Source organism: Chiloscyllium punctatum, chromosome 15 (genome assembly GCF_047496795.1).
Source record: "Chiloscyllium punctatum isolate Juve2018m chromosome 15, sChiPun1.3, whole genome shotgun sequence".
In the NCBI taxonomy this organism is placed as follows: Eukaryota; Metazoa; Chordata; class Chondrichthyes; order Orectolobiformes; family Hemiscylliidae; genus Chiloscyllium; species Chiloscyllium punctatum.
The window spans coordinates 19,244,241-19,265,854 of NC_092753.1; the positions used below are offsets into that span (position 1 = coordinate 19,244,241).

At 46.9% G+C, this 21,614-nt stretch overlaps 4 non-coding genes across 4 annotated transcripts; all 4 read left to right on the forward strand.

Moving 5' to 3' along the window:
• The first annotated feature begins 1,012 nt into the window (after positions 1 to 1,012).
• trnag-ucc (transfer RNA glycine (anticodon UCC)) lies at positions 1,013 to 1,084 on the forward strand. Its single transcript has one exon. It is a non-coding gene; the product is annotated as a tRNA-Gly (tRNA).
• Positions 1,085 to 4,679: 3,595 nt separating this feature from the next.
• trnag-ucc (transfer RNA glycine (anticodon UCC)) lies at positions 4,680 to 4,751 on the forward strand. The gene has a single exon. It is a non-coding gene; the product is annotated as a tRNA-Gly (tRNA).
• Positions 4,752 to 8,370: 3,619 nt separating this feature from the next.
• Positions 8,371 to 8,442, forward strand: trnag-ucc (transfer RNA glycine (anticodon UCC)). Its single transcript has one exon. It is a non-coding gene; the product is annotated as a tRNA-Gly (tRNA).
• Positions 8,443 to 12,098: 3,656 nt separating this feature from the next.
• On the forward strand, positions 12,099 to 12,170 carry trnag-ucc (transfer RNA glycine (anticodon UCC)). Its single transcript has one exon. It is a non-coding gene; the product is annotated as a tRNA-Gly (tRNA).
• The last annotated feature ends 9,444 nt before the right edge of the window (positions 12,171 to 21,614 follow it).

Below are 21,614 nucleotides of genomic sequence, written 5' to 3' on the forward strand. Positions count from 1 at the left end.
CATGCCCTCCTGTGAAAACCCCTTACTGCTGACTGACACCTCCCCCTCTTCTACAAAGTAAAAGAGAAACCTGCAAATCTATCAACGGGATCGAACTTCAAATTAATACATATTCCTCGAGAGGGTTCTGCTTCCCGAACTGTTACCCGGAATTCCCTCCTCTCCACAATTACTGCAGCGTGGCCTCAGTCTCATGGTTCCTCTGTTTTTGCCGTTTTTGTTTTCTAAGAAAACTCTTGAGAAGTTTTAGAAACTGAAAGAACTGCAGAATTATGTGGGGCATGGATAGGATAAATAGACAAAGTCTTTTCCCTGGGGTCGGGGAGTCCAGAACTAGAGGGCATAGGTTTAGTGTGAGAGGCGAAAGATATAAAAGCGACCAAAGGGTCAACGCTTTCATCCAGAGGGTGGTACGTGTGTGGAATGAGCTGCCAGAGGAAGTGGCGGAGGCTGGTACAATTGCAACATTTTCCAGGCATTTGGATGGGTATATGAATAGGAAGGGTTTGGAAGGATATGGGCCGGGTGCTGGCAGGTGGGACTAGATTGGGTTGGGATATCTGGTCGGCATGGGCAGGTTGGACCGAAGGGTCTGTTTCCGAGCTGTACATCTCTATCTCGATGACTATGTCTACGCTGTAAATCAGAAACCAAACCCGAAGTCGGTGGTAAAGCTGTATGAAGAGAAATCAGAGTTCACGTTTCGGTCCGGTGAACCTTTCTGAGAACTTGACAAGTTTTAATTGTGTGATCGTTCCAGGGTTGCCCTGGGATTTTCGTGCTATTTCTGTTATTGATTGATTTCAGATGATGAGAAATCCGAAATGCTGCTTTGTGTGTATTAAAAAGTGAGGCGGGGCATCAGGAGACCGATCCACTCAGTAAAACTCGGTCTTTGATGACTTCTCAATTCTAATATTTCACTGCAAAATTTCCAACAAAACAACAACGAAATTTCGAGTCAAGAACTATTATGGCACATCAGCTGATTTCTAGAGCGCATCAGCCTGTTGCGATGGTGGTATAGTGGTGAGCATAGCTGCCTTCCAAGCAGGTGACCCGGGTTCGATTCCCGGCCATCGCAAGCAGTGCATTTTAACACCACTCCACAACCAAAAGAGCCGATCGATTCAGTGGGAATGAAACACCTCCGTCTGCACATCACATTGAGTCTGCCAGACCTCTGGAGTGCAGACACAACTTTGAAGTTGAGGATGTCCCCAGGAGGATTAAGGAGTCAAGTCGAGCACGGTTCAAAGAAACACGAGTCATGGCAGAATTCCTTGGTTTTCCATCTTATTTCGAAAGAAATGTTTCCGGATTTCACTCATTTCAACATTACTCTCATTTTGTTTTTTGTGAACTACAGCCTAATATCAAGTGAAATGTGGGTGGACAGTTCACAAATATCCAAACAACGTTATTTCTCATATCGAATCGGTAATGTTATTGTTTTAGGTGCAGGTCAGAAATAGGAGGAGTGGACACCAGCTGCTTTTATATTTCCAGTATGAGAAAATGATTCGATAAAACTCTGAGAGATGATAGAAGTGACCACACAGTGAGTGAAAGTTTAATCCAGGATAAAGTTAAAAATCACACAACACCAGATTACAGTCCAACAGCTTTACTTGGAAGCACTAGTTTTAGGAGTGCTCCGAAAGCTACTTGGACGATAACCTGGTATTGTGTGATTTTGAACTTTGTCCTCCCCAGTCCACCACAGGCTCCTCCACGTCATCATCCGATATAGTCATCATGGATTTGTTAAGGGAAGGTAGTGTCTGATGAAGGTGACTGATTTTCTTTGAAGGATAAAGAATGGATGGAGTGTATCCGATGTAGATCAACCTGATGATAAGAAGGACCATAAGACGCAGTATTTATAGCAAAAGGATTACAGTTTAATGCAGCTGAAATGATATATTAAACACATTTAGGTTAAGCCTTTCATCTTTTATAATGGGTTTACTAGTTTCCGTTCTTTAATATAAGAACCTCAGAACCTTTTCAAAGTTACGTTGTCGAGATAACTTCAGGTTGTCTAACAAGAGATGCCATCTCAGCTCAGACAATGCATTAAAGGTGTGAGGTTAAAGTCTGTCTGTGTCCCAATCTTGAGTCAGACTGGTTCTAGCCTCCCAGTCGGAGAGCACTTCAGCGCTCTGTGCCTTTCGGTCTCGGACCCCTGGGTGACAATCCTCCAAGGCAGACTATGGGACAGCCAACAATGCAAAGTGGCCAAGCAGAGGCTGATAGTCAAGTTCGGTACCCATGGGGATGACTTTAACAGGGCACTTTGGTTCATGTCACACGACACGTGACAACACTGCACTGTATACTATTTCACGGACACTACACAAGTACACGCACACACACAAAAGCACACTCCTACCGACCCACACACACATGCATACCCTCTCTCAAACACAAGCTCTCTCTCATAAACTCACTCAAACACTTCCACATTCACAGCCACTCACGCACATTCTCACAAATTGATACCCCAGTACACTCACACACATGCACCTACACACACTCTCACACACCCGCATATCCCTACATGCATACACACACACACAGACACACACACACACAGCCACACACACCCACACATGCACCCACACACACACGCATGCACCCACACACGCAGACACACACACACACACACACACATATACACACACACACACACAGTCCCCCCCGCACCCCCCACACACACTGATTCCGGGTTCTCACGACTCTCAGCTGGAGACTATCATTGCCTGCAGACCCGACTTTCATCCCCCCACGACACCATGAAGGGTAACACTTGCTCATGCCCTTACACTGCCGTCTGTGCCCTCCCTTGACCCCGTCCTTTCCATCTTGCCCACCGCCCCTCCATGACGCTCTCCCTCCTTCCTGCGCAGGTTTGCTCTGACAATGTCAATTTCACGTCCTTTGTCAATTTCACTTCCTGTGTCAATTTCACCGCACTACGTTTTCTTTTTCCCCTCACGAACCGGGATCACCCTACGCTGTGCTTGCTGACCCCACCCCCTACGTTTGCCTTCCCGGATAGCGCTTTGTGTTTCGTTGGACCCGCAGGAGTAGCTGCGGACGTTCTGCTTAAACCTGAGCGGATAACACTGTTCTGCTCGGAGACAGGGAGGTCTGCAGATGCTGGAGCCCGAAACATCGATTTCCCTGCTGTGCGTTTCCAGCAACACACTCTCGACACTGTTCTGCCACGACCCTGTCTCGGTTGCACACAATCCCATTCATCATTAAGGCGCCACGGCATCCCAAGGACTTGGGACCCATGGGAACTAAATGATGACAGCGGCCTCAGCACTCTGCACCCCCTGACCTTGGAAAGCCCATCTTGGTTCAGGTTACCTATCTAGGGCAGGGAGGGTTTTGCGTGCACTGCCTTCCCACATCAGTGGAAGCGACCTTCACTAAACAGCTGCCCATGACTACCCCTTGCTGTGAAGTTAAACATCACACAACACCAGGTTATAGTCCAACAGATTTAATTGGAAGCTCTAGATTTCGGACAACCACCTGATGAAGGAGCAGCGCTCCGAAAGCTAGTGCTTCCAATTAAACCTGTTGGTCTATAACCTGGTGTTGTGTGATTTTTAACTTTCTATACCCCAGTCCAACACTGGCATCTCCAAATCATGCCCTCCTGTGAAAACCCCTTACTGCTGACTGACACCTCCCCCTCTTCTACAAAGTAAAAGAGAAACCTGCAAATCTATCAACGGGATCGAACTTCAAATTAATACATATTCCTCGAGAGGGTTCTGCTTCCCGAACTGTTACCCGGAATTCCCTCCTCTCCACAATTACTGCAGCGTGGCCTCAGTCTAATGGTTCCTCTGTTTTTGCCGTTTTTGTTTTCTAAGAAAACTCTTGAGAAGTTTTAGAAACTGAAAGAACTGCAGAATTATGTGGGGCATGGATAGGATAAATAGACAAAGTCTTTTCCCTGGGGTCGGGGAGTCCAGAACTAGAGGGCATAGGTTTAGTGTGAGAGGCGAAAGATATAAAAGCGACCAAAGGGTCAACGCTTTCATCCAGAGGGTGGTACGTGTGTGGAATGAGCTGCCAGAGGAAGTGGCGGAGGCTGGTACAATTGCAACATTTTCCAGGCATTTGGATGGGTATATGAAGAGGAAGGGTTTGGAAGGATATGGGCCGGGTGCTGGCAGGTGGGACTAGATTGGGTTGGGATATCTGGTCGGCATGGGCAGGTTGGACCGAAGGGTCTGTTTCCGAGCTGTACATCTCTATCTCGATGACTATGTCTACGCTGTAAATCAGAAACCAAACCCGAAGTCGGTGGTAAAGCTGTATGAAGAGAAATCAGAGTTCACGTTTCGGTCCGGTGAACCTTTCTGAGAACTTGACAAGTTTTAATTGTGTGATCGTTCCAGGGTTGCCCTGGGATTTTCGTGCTATTTCTGTTATTGATTGATTTCAGATGATGAGAAATCCGAAATGCTGCTTTGTGTGTATTAAAAAGTGAGGCGGGGCATCAGGAGACCGATCCACTCAGTAAAACTCGGTCTTTGATGACTTCTCAATTCTAATATTTCACTGCAAAATTTCCAACAAAACAACAACGAAATTTCGAGTCAAGAACTATTATGGCACATCAGCTGATTTCTAGAGCGCATCAGCCTGTTGCGATGGTGGTATAGTGGTGAGCATCGCTGCCTTCCAAGCAGTTGACCCGGGTTCGATTCCCGGCCATCGCAAGCAGTGCATTTTAACACCACTCCACAACCAAAAGAGCCGATCGATTCAGTGGGAATGAAACACCTCCGTCTGCACATCACATTGAGTCTGCCAGACCTCTGGAGTGCAGACACAACTTTGAAGTTGAGGATGTCCCCAGGAGGATTAAGGAGTCAAGTCGAGCACGGTTCAAAGAAACACGAGTCATGGCAGAATTCCTTGGTTTTCCATCTTATTTCGAAAGAAATGTTTCCGGATTTCACTCATTTCAACATTACTCTCATTTTGTTTTTTGTGAACTACAGCCTAATATCAAGTGAAATGTGGGTGGACAGTTCACAAATATCCAAACAACGTTATTTCTCATATCGAATCGGTAATGTTATTGTTTTAGGTGCAGGTCAGAAATAGGAGGAGTGGACACCAGCTGCTTTTATATTTCCAGTATGAGAAAATGATTCGATAAAACTCTGAGAGATGATAGAAGTGACCACACAGTGAGTGAAAGTTTAATCCAGGATAAAGTTAAAAATCACACAACACCAGATTACAGTCCAACAGCTTTACTTGGAAGCACTAGTTTTAGGAGTGCTCCGAAAGCTACTTGGACGATAACCTGGTATTGTGTGATTTTGAACTTTGTCCTCCCCAGTCCACCACAGGCTCCTCCACGTCATCATCCGATATAGTCATCATGGATTTGTTAAGGGAAGGTAGTGTCTGATGAAGGTGACTGATTTTCTTTGAAGGATAAAGAATGGATGGAGTGTATCCGATGTAGATCAACCTGATGATAAGAAGGACCATAAGACGCAGTATTTAAAGCAAAAGGATTACAGTTTAATGCAGCTGAAATGATATATTAAACACATTTAGGTTAAGCCTTTCATCTTTTATAATGGGTTTACTAGTTTCCGTTCTTTAATATAAGAACCTCAGAACCTTTTCAAAGTTACGTTGTCGAGATAACTTCAGGTTGTCTAACAAGAGATGCCATCTCAGCTCAGACAATGCATTAAAGGTGTGAGGTTAAAGTCTGTCTGTGTCCCAATCTTGAGTCAGACTGGTTCTAGCCTCCCAGTCGGAGAGCACTTCAGCGCTCTGTGCCTTTCGGTCTCGGACCCCTGGGTGACAATCCTCCAAGGCAGACTATGGGACAGCCAACAATGCAAAGTGGCCAAGCAGAGGCTGATAGTCAAGTTCGGTACCCATGGGGATGACTTTAACAGGGCACTTTGGTTCATGTCACACGACACGTGACAACACTGCACTGTATACTATTTCACGGACACTACACAAGTACACGCACACACACAAAAGCACACTCCTACCGACCCACACACACATGCATACCCTCTCTCAAACACAAGCTCTCTCTCATAAACTCACTCAAACACTTCCACATTCACAGCCACTCACGCACATTCTCACAAATTGATACCCCAGTACACTCACACACATGCACCTACACACACTCTCACACACCCGCATATCCCTACATGCATACACACACACACACACACACACACACAGCCACACACACCCACACATGCACCCACACACACACACATGCAGCCACACACACACGCATGCACCCACACACGCAGACACACACACACACACACACACACACATATACACACACACACACACACAGTCCCCCCCGCACCCCCCACACACACTGATTCCGGGTTCTCACGACTCTCAGCTGGAGACTATCATTGCCTGCAGACCCGACTTTCATCCCCCCACGACACCATGAAGGGTAACACTTGCTCATGCCCTTACACTGCCGTCTGTGCCCTCCCTTGACCCCGTCCTTTCCATCTTGCCCACCGCCCCTCCATGACGCTCTCCCTCCTTCCTGCGCAGGTTTGCTCTGACAATGTCAATTTCACGTCCTTTGTCAATTTCACTTCCTGTGTCAATTTCACCGCACTACGTTTTCTTTTTCCCCTCACGAACCGGGATCACCCTACGCTGTGCTTGCTGACCCCACCCCCTACGTTTGCCTTCCCGGATAGCGCTTTGTGTTTCGTTGGACCCGCAGGAGTAGCTGCGGACGTTCTGCTTAAACCTGAGCGGATAACACTGTTCTGCTCGGAGACAGGGAGGTCTGCAGATGCTGGAGCCCGAAACATCGATTTCCCTGCTGTGCGTTTCCAGCAACACACTCTCGACACTGTTCTGCCACGACCCTGTCTCGGTTGCACACAATCCCATTCATCATTAAGGCGCCACGGCATCCCAAGGACTTGGGACCCATGGGAACTAAATGATGACAGCGGCCTCAGCACTCTGCACCCCCTGACCTTGGAAAGCCCATCTTGGTTCAGGTTACCTATCTAGGGCAGGGAGGGTTTTGCGTGCACTGCCTTCCCACATCAGTGGAAGCGACCTTCACTAAACAGCTGCCCATGACTACCCCTTGCTGTGAAGTTAAACATCACACAACACCAGGTTATAGTCCAACAGATTTAATTGGAAGCTCTAGATTTCGGACAACCACCTGATGAAGGAGCAGCGCTCCGAAAGCTAGTGCTTCCAATTAAACCTGTTGGTCTATAACCTGGTGTTGTGTCATTTTTAACTTTCTATACCCCAGTCCAACACTGGCATCTCCAAATCATGCCCTCCTGTGAAAACCCCTTACTGCTGACTGACACCTCCCCCTCTTCTACAAAGTAAAAGAGAAACCTGCAAATCTATCAACGGGATCGAACTTCAAATTAATACATATTCCTCGAGAGGGTTCTGCTTCCCGAACTGTTACCCGGAATTCCCTCCTCTCCACAATTACTGCAGCGTGGCCTCAGTCTAATGGTTCCTCTGTTTTTGCCGTTTTTGTTTTCTAAGAAAACTCTTGAGAAGTTTTAGAAACTGAAAGAACTGCAGAATTATGTGGGGCATGGATAGGATAAATAGACAAAGTCTTTTCCCTGGGGTCGGGGAGTCCAGAACTAGAGGGCATAGGTTTAGTGTGAGAGGCGAAAGATATAAAAGCGACCAAAGGGTCAACGCTTTCATCCAGAGGGTGGTACGTGTGTGGAATGAGCTGCCAGAGGAAGTGGCGGAGGCTGGTACAATTGCAACATTTTCCAGGCATTTGGATGGGTATATGAAGAGGAAGGGTTTGGAAGGATATGGGCCGGGTGCTGGCAGGTGGGACTAGATTGGGTTGGGATATCTGGTCGGCATGGGCAGGTTGGACCGAAGGGTCTGTTTCCGAGCTGTACATCTCTATCTCGATGACTATGTCTACGCTGTAAATCAGAAACCAAACCCGAAGTCGGTGGTAAAGCTGTATGAAGAGAAATCAGAGTTCACGTTTCGGTCCGGTGAACCTTTCTGAGAACTTGACAAGTTTTAATTGTGTGATCGTTCCAGGGTTGCCCTGGGATTTTCGTGCTATTTCTGTTATTGATTGATTTCAGATGATGAGAAATCCGAAATGCTGCTTTGTGTGTATTAAAAAGTGAGGCGGGGCATCAGGAGACCGATCCACTCAGTAAAACTCGGTCTTTGATGACTTCTCAATTCTAATATTTCACTGCAAAATTTCCAACAAAACAACAACGAAATTTCGAGTCAAGAACTATTATGGCACATCAGCTGATTTCTAGAGCGCTTCAGCCTGTAGCGATGGTGGTATAGTGGTGAGCATAGCTGCCTTCCAAGCAGTTGACCCGGGTTCGATTCCCGGCCATCGCAAGCAGTGCATTTTAACACCACTCCACAACCAAAAGAGCCGATCGATTCAGTGGGAATGAAACATCTCAGTCTGCACATCACATTGAGTCTGCCAGACCTCTGGAGTGCAGACACAACTTTGAAGTTGAGGATGTCCCCAGGAGGATGAAGGAGTCAAGTCGAGCACGGTTCAAAGAAACACGAGTCATGGCAGAATTCCTTGGTTTTCCATCTTATTTCGAAAGAAATGTTTCCGGATTTCACTCATTTCAACATTACTCTCATTTTGTTTTTTGTGAACTACAGCCTAATATCAAGTGAAATGTGGGTGGACAGTTCACAAATATCCAAACAACGTTATTTCTCATATCGAATCGGTAATGTTATTGTTTTAGGTGCAGGTCAGAAATAGGAGGAGTGGACACCAGCTGCTTTTATATTTCCAGTATGAGAAAATGATTCGATAAAACTCTGAGAGATGATAGAAGTGACCACACAGTGAGTGAAAGTTTAATCCAGGATAAAGTTAAAAATCACACAACACCAGATTACAGTCCAACAGCTTTACTTGGAAGCACTAGTTTTAGGAGTGCTCCGAAAGCTACTTGGACGATAACCTGGTATTGTGTGATTTTGAACTTTGTCCTCCCCAGTCCACCACAGGCTCCTCCACGTCATCATCCGATATAGTCATCATGGATTTGTTAAGGGAAGGTAGTGTCTGATGAAGGTGACTGATTTTCTTTGAAGGATAAAGAATGGATGGAGTGTATCCGATGTAGATCAACCTGATGATAAGAAGGACCATAAGACGCAGTATTTATAGCAAAAGGATTACAGTTTAATGCAGCTGAAATGATATATTAAACACATTTAGGTTAAGCCTTTCATCTTTTATAATGGGTTTACTAGTTTCCGTTCTTTAATATAAGAACCTCAGAACCTTTTCAAAGTTACGTTGTCGAGATAACTTCAGGTTGTCTAACAAGAGATGCCATCTCAGCTCAGACAATGCATTAAAGGTGTGAGGTTAAAGTCTGTCTGTGTCCCAATCTTGAGTCAGACTGGTTCTAGCCTCCCAGTCGGAGAGCACTTCAGCGCTCTGTGCCTTTCGGTCTCGGACCCCTGGGTGACAATCCTCCAAGGCAGACTATGGGACAGCCAACAATGCAAAGTGGCCAAGCAGAGGCTGATAGTCAAGTTTGGTACCCATGCGGATGACTTTAACTGGACACTTTGGTCAATGTCACACGACACGTGACAACACTGCACTGTATACTATTTCACGGACACTCACAAGTACCCGCACACACACAAAAGCACACTCCTACCGACCCACACACTATTGCATACCCTCTCTCAAACACAAGCTCTCTCTCATAAACTCACTCAAACACTTCCACATTCACAGCCACTCACGCACATTCTCACAAATTAATACCCCAGTACACTCACACACATGCACCTACACACACTCTCACAGACCCGCATATCCCTACATGCACACACACACACAGACACACACACACACAGCCACACACACCCACACATGCACCCACAAACACACACATGCATGCACCCACACACGCAGACACACACACACACAGGACACACACCCACACATGCACCCACACACACACATGCAGCCACACACACACGCATGCACCCACACACGCAGACACACACACACACACACAGTCCCCCCCCCACACACACACACTGATTCCGGGTTCTCACGACTCTCAGCTGGAGACTATCATTGCCTGCAGACCCGACCTTCATCCCCCCACGACACCATGAAGGGTAACATTTGTTCATGCCCTTACACAGCCGTCTGTGCCCTCCCTTGACCCCATCCTTTCCATCTTGCCCACCGCCACTCCATGGCGCTCGACCTCCTTCCTGCGCAGGGTTGCGCTGACAATGTCAATTTCACCTCCTTTGTCAATTTCACTTCCTATGTCAATTTCACCGCAATACGTTTTCTTTTTCCCCTCACGAACCGGGATCACCCTACGCTGTGCTTGCTGACCCCACCCCCTACGTTTGCCCTCCCGGATAGCGCTTTGTGTTTCGTTGGACCCGCAGGAGTAGCTGCGGACGTTCTGCTTAAACCTGAGCGGATAACACTGTTCTGCTCGGAGACAGGGAGGTCTGCAGATGCTGGAGCCCGAAACATCGATTTCCCTGCTGTGCGTTTCCAGCAACACACTCTCGACACTGTTCTGCCACGACCCTGTCTCGGTTGCACACAATCCCATTCATCATTAAGGCGCCACGGCATCCCAAGGACTTGGGACCCATGGGAACTAAATGATGACAGCGGCCTCAGCACTCTGCACCCCCTGACCTTGGAAAGCCCATCTTGGTTCAGGTTACCTATCTAGGGCAGGGAGGGTTTTGCGTGCACTGCCTTCCCACATCAGTGGAAGCGACCTTCACTAAACAGCTGCCCATGACTACCCCTTGCTGTGAAGTTAAACATCACACAACACCAGGTTATAGTCCAACAGATTTAATTGGAAGCTCTAGATTTCGGACAACCACCTGATGAAGGAGCAGCGCTCCGAAAGCTAGTGCTTCCAATTAAACCTGTTGGTCTATAACCTGGTGTTGTGTGATTTTTAACTTTCTATACCCCAGTCCAACACTGGCATCTCCAAATCATGCCCTCCTGTGAAAACCCCTCACTGCTGACTGACACCTCCCCCTCTTCTACAAAGTAAAAGAGAAACCTGCAAATCTATCAACGGGATCGAACTTCAAATTAATACATATTCCTCGAGAGGGTTCTGCTTCCCGAACTGTTACCCGGAATTCCCTCCTCTCCACAATTACTGCAGCGTGGCCTCAGTCTAATGGTTCCTCTGGTTTTGCCGTTTTTGTTTTCTAAGAAAACTCTTGAGAAGTTTTAGAAACTGAAAGAACTGCAGAATTATGTGGGGCATGGATAGGATAAATAGACAAAGTCTTTTCCCTGGGGTCGGGGAGTCCAGAACTAGAGAGCATAGGTTTAGTGTGAGAGGCGAAAGATATAAAAGCGACCAAAGGGTCAACGCTTTCATCCAGAGGGTGGTACGTGTGTGGAATGAGCTGCCAGAGGAAGTGGCGGAGGCTGGTACAATTGCAACATTTTCGAGGCATTTGGATGGGTATATGAATAGGAAGGGTTTGGAAGGATATGGGCCGGGTGCTGGCAGGTGGGACTAGATTGGGTTGGGATATCTGGTCGGCATGGGCAGGTTGGACCGAAGGGTCTGTTTCCGAGCTGTACATCTCTATCTCGATGACTATGTCTACGCTGTAAATCAGAAACCAAACCCGAAGTCGGTGGTAAAGCTGTATGAAGAGAAATCAGAGTTCACGTTTCGGTCCGGTGAACCTTTCTGAGAACTTGACAAGTTTTAATTGTGTGATCGTTCCAGGGTTGCCCTGGGATTTTCGTGCTATTTCTGTTATTGATTGATTTCAGATGATGAGAAATCCGAAATGCTGCTTTGTGTGTATTAAAAAGTGAGGCGGGGCATCAGGAGACCGATCCACTCAGTAAAACTCGGTCTTTGATGACTTCTCAATTCTAATATTTCACTGCAAAATTTCCAACAAAACAACAACGAAATTTCGAGTCAAGAACTATTATGGCACATCAGCTCATTTCTAGAGCGCTCCTGGCTGTAGCGATGGTGGCATAGTGGTGAGCATAGCTGCCTTCCAAGCAGGTGACCCGGGTTCGATTCCCGGCCATCGCAAGTAGTGCATTTTAACACCACTCCACAACCAAAAGAGCCGATCGATTCAGTGGGAATGAAACACCTCCGTCTGCACATCACATTGAGTCTGCCAGACCTCTGGAGTGCAGACACAACTTTGAAGTTGAGGATGTCCCCAGGAGGATTAAGGAGTCAAGTCGAGCACGGTTCAAAGAAACACGAGTCATGGCAGAATTCCTTGGTTTTCCATCTTATTTCGAAAGAAATGTTTCCGGATTTCACTCATTTCAACATTACTCTCATTTTGTTTTTTGTGAACTACAGCCTAATATCAAGTGAAATGTGGGTGGACAGTTCACAAATATCCAAACAACGTTATTTCTCATATCGAATCGGTAATGTTATTGTTTTAGGTGCAGGTCAGAAATAGGAGGAGTGGACACCAGCTGCTTTTATATTTCCAGTATGAGAAAATGATTCGATAAAACTCTGAGAGATGATAGAAGTGACCACACAGTGAGTGAAAGTTTAATCCAGGATAAAGTTAAAAATCACACAACACCAGATTACAGTCCAACAGCTTTACTTGGAAGCACTAGTTTTAGGAGTGCTCCGAAAGCTACTTGGACGATAACCTGGTATTGTGTGATTTTGAACTTTGTCCTCCCCAGTCCACCACAGGCTCCTCCACGTCATCATCCGATATAGTCATCATGGATTTGTTAAGGGAAGGTAGTGTCTGATGAAGGTGACTGATTTTCTTTGAAGGATAAAGAATGGATGGAGTGTATCCGATGTAGATCAACCTGATGATAAGAAGGTCCATAAGACGCAGTATTTATAGCAAAAGGATTACAGTTTAATGCAGCTGAAATGATATATTAAACACATTTAGGTTAAGCCTTTCATCTTTTATAATGGGTTTACTAGTTTCCGTTCTTTAATATAAGAACCTCAGAACCTTTTCAAAGTTACGTTGTCGAGATAACTTCAGGTTGTCTAACAAGAGATGCCATCTCAGCTCAGACAATGCATTAAAGGTGTGAGGTTAAAGTCTGTCTGTGTCCCAATCTTGAGTCAGACTGGTTCTAGCCTCCCAGTCGGAGAGCACTTCAGCGCTCTGTGCCTTTCGGTCTCGGACCCCTGGGTGACAATCCTCCAAGGCAGACTATGGGACAGCCAACAATGCAAAGTGGCCAAGCAGAGGCTGATAGTCAAGTTTGGTACCCATGCGGATGACTTTAACTGGACACTTTGGTCAATGTCACACGACACGTGACAACACTGCACTGTATACTATTTCACGGACACTCACAAGTACACGCACACACACAAAAGCACACTCCTACCGACCCACACACTATTGCATACCCTCTCTCAAACACAAGCTCTCTCTCATCAACTCACTCAAACACTTCCACATTCACAGCCACTCACGCACATTCTCACAAATTAATACCCCAGTACACTCACACACATGCACCTACACACACTCTCACAGACCCGCATATCCCTACATGCACACACACACACAGACACACACACACACAGCCACACACACCCACACATGCACCCACAAACACACACATGCATGCACCCACACACGCAGACACACACACACACAGGACACACACCCACACATGCACCCACACACACACATGCAGCCACACACACACGCATGCACCCACACACGCAGACACACACACACACACACACAGACATACACACATACACACGGTCCCCCCCCCACACACACACACTGATTCCGGGTTCTCACGACTCTCAGCTGGAGACTATCATTGCCTGCAGACCCGACCTTCATCCCCCCACGACACCATGAAGGGTAACATTTGTTCATGCCCTTACACAGCCGTCTGTGCCCTCCCTTGACCCCATCCTTTCCATCTTGCCCACCGCCACTCCATGGCGCTCGACCTCCTTCCTGCGCAGGGTTGCGCTGACAATGTCAATTTCACCTCCTTTGTCAATTTCACTTCCTATGTCAATTTCACCGCAATACGTTTTCTTTTTCCCCTCACGAACCGGGATCACCCTACGCTGTGCTTGCTGACCCCACCCCCTACGTTTGCCCTCCCGGATAGCGCTTTGTGTTTCGTTGGACCCGCAGGAGTAGCTGCGGACGTTCTGCTTAAACCTGAGCGGATAACACTGTTCTGCTCGGAGACAGGGAGGTCTGCAGATGCTGGAGCCCGAAACATCGATTTCCCTGCTGTGCGTTTCCAGCAACACACTCTCGACACTGTTCTGCCACGACCCTGTCTCGGTTGCACACAATCCCATTCATCATTAAGGCGCCACGGCATCCCAAGGACTTGGGACCCATGGGAACTAAATGATGACAGCGGCCTCAGCACTCTGCACCCCCTGACCTTGGAAAGCCCATCTTGGTTCAGGTTACCTATCTAGGGCAGGGAGGGTTTTGCGTGCACTGCCTTCCCACATCAGTGGAAGCGACCTTCACTAAACAGCTGCCCATGACTACCCCTTGCTGTGAAGTTAAACATCACACAACACCAGGTTATAGTCCAACAGATTTAATTGGAAGCTCTAGATTTCGGACAACCACCTGATGAAGGAGCAGCGCTCCGAAAGCTAGTGCTTCCAATTAAACCTGTTGGTCTATAACCTGGTGTTGTGTGATTTTTAACTTTCTATACCCCAGTCCAACACTGGCATCTCCAAATCATGCCCTCCTGTGAAAACCCCTCACTGCTGACTGACACCTCCCCCTCTTCTACAAAGTAAAAGAGAAACCTGCAAATCTATCAACGGGATCGAACTTCAAATTAATACATATTCCTCGAGAGGGTTCTGCTTCCCGAACTGTTACCCGGAATTCCCTCCTCTCCACAATTACTGCAGCGTGGCCTCAGTCTAATGGTTCCTCTGGTTTTGCCGTTTTTGTTTTCTAAGAAAACTCTTGAGAAGTTTTAGAAACTGAAAGAACTGCAGAATTATGTGGGGCATGGATAGGATAAATAGACAAAGTCTTTTCCCTGGGGTCGGGGAGTCCAGAACTAGAGAGCATAGGTTTAGTGTGAGAGGCAAAAGATATAAAAGCGACCAAAGGGTCAACGCTTTCATCCAGAGGGTGGTACGTGTGTGGAATGAGCTGCCAGAGGAAGTGGCGGAGGCTGGTACAATTGCAACATTTTCGAGGCATTTGGATGGGTATATGAATAGGAAGGGTTTGGAAGGATATGGGCCGGGTGCTGGCAGGTGGGACTAGATTGGGTTGGGATATCTGGTCGGCATGGGCAGGTTGGACCGAAGGGTCTGTTTCCGAGCTGTACATCTCTATCTCGATGACTATGTCTACGCTGTAAATCAGAAACCAAACCCGAAGTCGGTGGTAAAGCTGTATGAAGAGAAATCAGAGTTCACGTTTCGGTCCGGTGAACCTTTCTGAGAACTTGACAAGTTTTAATTGTGTGATCGTTCCAGGGTTGCCCTGGGATTTTCGTGCTATTTCTGTTATTGATTGATTTCAGATGATGAGAAATCCGAAATGCTGCTTTGTGTGTATTAAAAAGTGAGGCGGGGCATCAGGAGACCGATCCACTCAGTAAAACTCGGTCTTTGATGACTTCTCAATTCTAATATTTCACTGCAAAATTTCCAACAAAACAACAACGAAATTTCGAGTCAAGAACTATTATGGCACATCAGCTCATTTCTAGAGCGCTCCTGGCTGTAGCGATGGTGGCATAGTGGTGAGCATAGCTGCCTTCCAAGCAGGTGACTCGGGTTCGATTCCCGGCCATCGCAAGCAGTGCATTTTAACACCACTCCACAACCAAAAGAGCCGATCGATTCAGTGGGAATGAAACACCTCCGTCTGCACATCACATTGAGTCTGCCAGACCTCTGGAGTGCAGACACAACTTTGAAGTTGAGGATGTCCCCAGGAGGATTAAGGAGTCAAGTCGAGCACGGTTCAAAGAAACACGAGTCATGGCAGAATTCCTTGGTTTTCCATCTTATTTCGAAAGAAATGTTTCCGGATTTCACTCATTTCAACATTACTCTCATTTTGTTTTTTGTGAACTACAGCCTAATATCAAGTGAAATGTGGGTGGACAGTTCACAAATATCCAAACAACGTTATTTCTCATATCGAATCGGTAATGTTATTGTTTTAGGTGCAGGTCAGAAATAGGAGGAGTGGACACCAGCTGCTTTTATATTTCCAGTATGAGAAAATGATTCGATAAAACTCTGAGAGATGATAGAAGTGACCACACAGTGAGTGAAAGTTTAATCCAGGATAAAGTTAAAAATCACACAACACCAGATTACAGTCCAACAGCTTTACTTGGAAGCACTAGTTTTAGGAGTGCTCCGAAAGCTACTTGGACGATAACCTGGTATTGTGTGATTTTGAACTTTGTCCTCCCCAGTCCACCACAGGCTCCTCCACGTCATCATCCGATATAGTCATCATGGATTTGTTAAGGGAAGGTAGTGTCTGATGAAGGTGACTGATTTTCTTTGAAGGATAAAGAATGGATGGAGTGTATCCGATGTAGATCAACCTGATGATAAGAAGGTCCATAAGACGCAGTATTTATAGCAAAAGGATTACAGTTTAATGCAGCTGAAATGATATATTAAACACATTTAGGTTAAGCCTTTCATCTTTTATAATGGGTTTACTAGTTTCCGTTCTTTAATATAAGAACCTCAGAACCTTTTCAAAGTTACGTTGTCGAGATAACTTCAGGTTGTCTAACAAGAGATGCCATCTCAGCTCAGACAATGCATTAAAGGTGTGAGGTTAAAGTCTGTCTGTGTCCCAATCTTGAGTCAGACTGGTTCTAGCCTCCCAGTCGGAGAGCACTTCAGCGCTCTGTGCCTTTCGGTCTCGGACCCCTGGGTGACAATCCTCCAAGGCAGACTATGGGACAGCCAACAATGCAAAGTGGCCAAGCAGAGGCTGATAGTCAATTTCGGTACCCATGGGGATGACTTTAACAGGGCACTTTGGTTCACGTCACACGACACGTGACAACACTGCACTGTATACTATTTCACGGACACTCACAAGTACACGCACACACACAAAAGCACACTCCTACCGACCCAAACACTATTGCATACCCTCTCTCAAACACAAGCTCTCTCTCATAAACTCACTCAAACACTTCCACATTCACAGCCACTCACGCACATTCTCACAAATTGATACCCCAGTACACTCACACACATGCACCTACACACACTCTCACAGACCCGCATATCCCTACATGCACACACACACACAGCCACACACACACACAGCCACACACACCCACACATGCACCCACAAACACACACATGCATGCACCCACACACGCAGACACACACACACACAGGACACACACCCACACATGCACCCACACACACACATGCAGCCACACACACACGCATGCACCCACACACGCAGACACACACACATACACACACACACACACACACACACACACACGATCCCTCCCCACACACACAAAGATTCCGGGTTCTCACGACTCTCAGCTGGAGACTATCATTGCCTGCAGACCCGACCTTCATCCTCCCACGACACCATGAAGGGTAACACTTGTTCATGCCCTTACACAGCCGTCTGTGCCCTCCCTTGACCCCGTCCTTTCCATCTTGCCCACCGCCCCTCCATGACGCTCTACCTCCTTCCTGCGCAGGGTTGCTCTGACAATGTCAATTTCACCTCCTTTGTCAATTTCACTTCCTATGTCAATTTCACCGCAATACGTTTTCTTTTTCCCCTCACGAACCGGGATCACCCTACGCTGTGCTTGCTGACCCCACCCCCTACGTTTGCCCTCCGGGATAGCGCTTTGTGTTTCGTTGGACCCCCGGGAGTAGCTGCGGACGTTCTGCTTAAACCTGAGCGGATAACACTGTTCTGCTCGGAGACAGGGAGGTCTGCAGATGCTGGAGCCCGAAACATCGATTTCCCTGCTGTGCGTTTCCAGCAACACACTCTCGACACTGTTCTGCCACGACCCTGTCTCGGTTGCACACAATCCCATTCATCATTAAGGCGCCACGGCATCCCAAGGACTTGGGACCCATGGGAACTAAATGATGACAGCGGCCTCAGCACTCTGCACCCCCTGACCTTGGAAAGCCCATCTTGGTTCAGGTTACCTATCTAGGGCAGGGAGGGTTTTGCGTGCACTGCCTTCCCACATCAGTGGAAGCGACCTTCACTAAACAGCTGCCCATGACTACCCCTTGCTGTGAAGTTAAACATCACACAACACCAGGTTATAGTCCAACAGATTTAATTGGAAGCTCTAGATTTCGGACAACCACCTGATGAAGGAGCAGCGCTCCGAAAGCTAGTGCTTCCAATTAAACCTGTTGGTCTATAACCTGGTGTTGTGTGATTTTTAACTTTCTATACCCCAGTCCAACACTGGCATCTCCAAATCATGCCCTCCTGTGAAAACCCCTCACTGCTGACTGACACCTCCCCCTCTTCTACAAAGTAAAAGAGAAACCTGCAAATCTATCAACGGGATCGAACTTCAAATTAATACATATTCCTCGAGAGGGTTCTGCTTCCCGAACTGTTACCCGGAATTCCCTCCTCTCCACAATTACTGCAGCGTGGCCTCAGTCTAATGGTTCCTCTGGTTTTGCCGTTTTTGTTTTCTAAGAAAACTCTTGAGAAGTTTTAGAAACTGAAAGAACTGCAGAATTATGTGGGGCATGGATAGGATAAATAGACAAAGTCTTTTCCCTGGGGTCGGGGAGTCCAGAACTAGAGAGCATAGGTTTAGTGTGAGAGGCGAAAGATATAAAAGCGACCAAAGGGTCAACGCTTTCATCCAGAGGGTGGTACGTGTGTGGAATGAGCTGCCAGAGGAAGTGGCGGAGGCTGGTACAATTGCAACATTTTCGAGGCATTTGGATGAGTATATGAACAGGAAGGGTTTGGAAGGATATGAGCCGGGTGCTGGCAGGTGGGACTAGATTGGGTTGGGATATCTGGTCGGCATGGGCAGGTTGGACCGAAGGGTCTGTTTCCGAGCTGTACATCTCTATCTCGATGTCTATGTCTACGCTGTAAATCAGAAACCAAACCCGAAGTCGGTGGTAAAGCTATATGAAGAGAAATCAGAGTTCACGTTTCGGTCCGGTGAACCTTTCTGAGAACTTGACAAGTTTTAATTGTGTGATCGTTCCAGGGTTGCCCTGGGATTTTCGTGCTATTTCTGTTATTGATTGATTTCAGATGATGAGAAATCCGAAATGCTGCTTTGTGTGTATTAAAAAGTGAGGCGGGGCATCAGGAGACCGATCCACTCAGTAAAACTCGGTCTTTGATGACTTCTCAATTCTAATATTTCACTGCAAAATTTCCAACAAAACATCAACGAAATTTAGAGTCAAGAACTATTAATGCACATCAGCTGATTTCTTGGGCGCTGCTGGCTGTCGCGATGGTGGTATAGTGGTGAGCATAGCTGTTTTCCAAGCTGTTGATTTGGGTTCAATTCCCCGCTATCGCATGCTCTGAGCTTTGAACCACTCAACAATAATAAACAAAAAGAGCCAGTGCATTCAGTGGTAATTAAACACTTCCATCTCTACGTGACATTGAGGCCGCCTGCATCTTCTGAGATAGACAATTTTGGCCAAGTACCTGCCGCGTACATGGTGGGTGTGTCCCCACGTGCAATGGTGGTACCTGTGTTGACACTCTGACACATCTTGCAGCAGCTGCCCTGACAGGGTTATATGGTGTCATGGTCAATGTGGTCCTGAAGGCTAGGCAGTTTGCTGTGAACAATGATCTGTTTCAGGTTTGGTGGCGATCTAAAGCTGAGCAGTGGAGGCAGAGGGAAGGTCTTGGCGAGGTGCGCATCCTCAGCGACAATGTGTTGCAGTCTGCGAAGAACATGGTGCAGTCTTTTGTTTCTGACCTGCACCATCCAACACAAGGGCAACAATTATTGTCTGTTCTCTCATTCTCTCTGATCAGGGAACTTCATTGTTCCACAAGTTAGTGACCACTACTGGCCACAAGTGGGAATTCCAACCAACCCGCAGAAATACTCAAGAGTCTGTCCGGGTGAATGAAGTGAGCAAAACAGATTCTGTCTGTGCACGACACAATCAGATTGGTGTACATTTCAATTAAAAAATAAAATTACCGATTCGATGTAATAAATAATGTTCTTTGGATATTTGTGAACTTCCCACCCACATTTCACTTGATATTAAGCTGTATTTCACAAAAAAACCTGAGAGTTATGTTGAAAGGAGTGAAATCCGGAAACATTTCTTTTGAAATAAAATGAAAAACCAAGGAATGCTGCCCTGACTCCAGTCTATTTGAACCATGTATTGACCTGACTCCTGAATCCGCTCGGGCGCAACATCAACTTCAAAATTGTGGTTTCACTACAAAGGTCTGGCAGATGGAAGTGTTTAATTACCACTGAATGCACCGGCTCTTTTTGTGTTTTATTGTTGAGTGGTTTAAAGTTGGCAGCTTGCGATGGCTGGCAATTGAACCCAAGGCAACTTCTTGGAAGGCAACTCTGTTCACCACTATACCACCATCACAACAGCCCACAACGCCCGACAAATCAGCTGATGTACAATAATAGTTCTTGACTCTAAATTTTGTTGTAGTTTGGTTCGAAATTTTGCAGCGAAATGGTAGAATTGAGATTTACTGTGAGGGTTGGTCTCATGATGCCCAGCCTCACTTACACACAAAACAGCATTTCGGATTTCTCATCATCTGAAATCAATCAATAACGAAATTAGCAAGAAAATCTAAGGGCAACCGTGAAACCATCACACAATTAAAACTTTTGAAATTCTCAGAAACTTGGCAGAACAGTGTTGAGAGTGTGCTGCTGGAAACGCACAGCAGGGAAATCGATGTTTCGGGCTCCAGCATCTGCAGACCTCCCTGTCTCCGAGCAGAACAGTGTTATCCGCTCAGGTTTAAGCAGAACGTCCGCAGCTACTCCCGCGGGTCGAACGAAACACAAAGCGCTATCCGGGAGGGCACACGTAGGGGGTGGGGTCAGCAAGCACAGAGTAGGGTGATCCCGGTTCGTGAGGGGAAAAAGAAAACGTAGTGCGGTGAAATTGACATAGGAAGTGAAATTGACGTACGACGTGAAATTGACAATGTCAGAGCAACCCAGCGCAGGAAGGAGGTTGAGGGGCATGGAGGGGCGGTGGGAAAGATGGAAAGAACGGGGTCAAGGGAGGGCACGGACGGCTGTGTAAGGGCATGACCAAGTGTTAACCTTCATGGTGTGGTGGGGGGATGAATGTCGGGTCTGCAGGCAATGATAGTCTCCAGCTTAGAGTCATGAGAACCCGGAATCACTGTGTGTGTGTGTGGGTCTGTGTGTGGGTGTCGCTGCATGTGTGTGTGTGGGTGCATGTGTGGGTGTGTGTCCTGTCTGTGTGTCTGTGTGTGGGTGCATG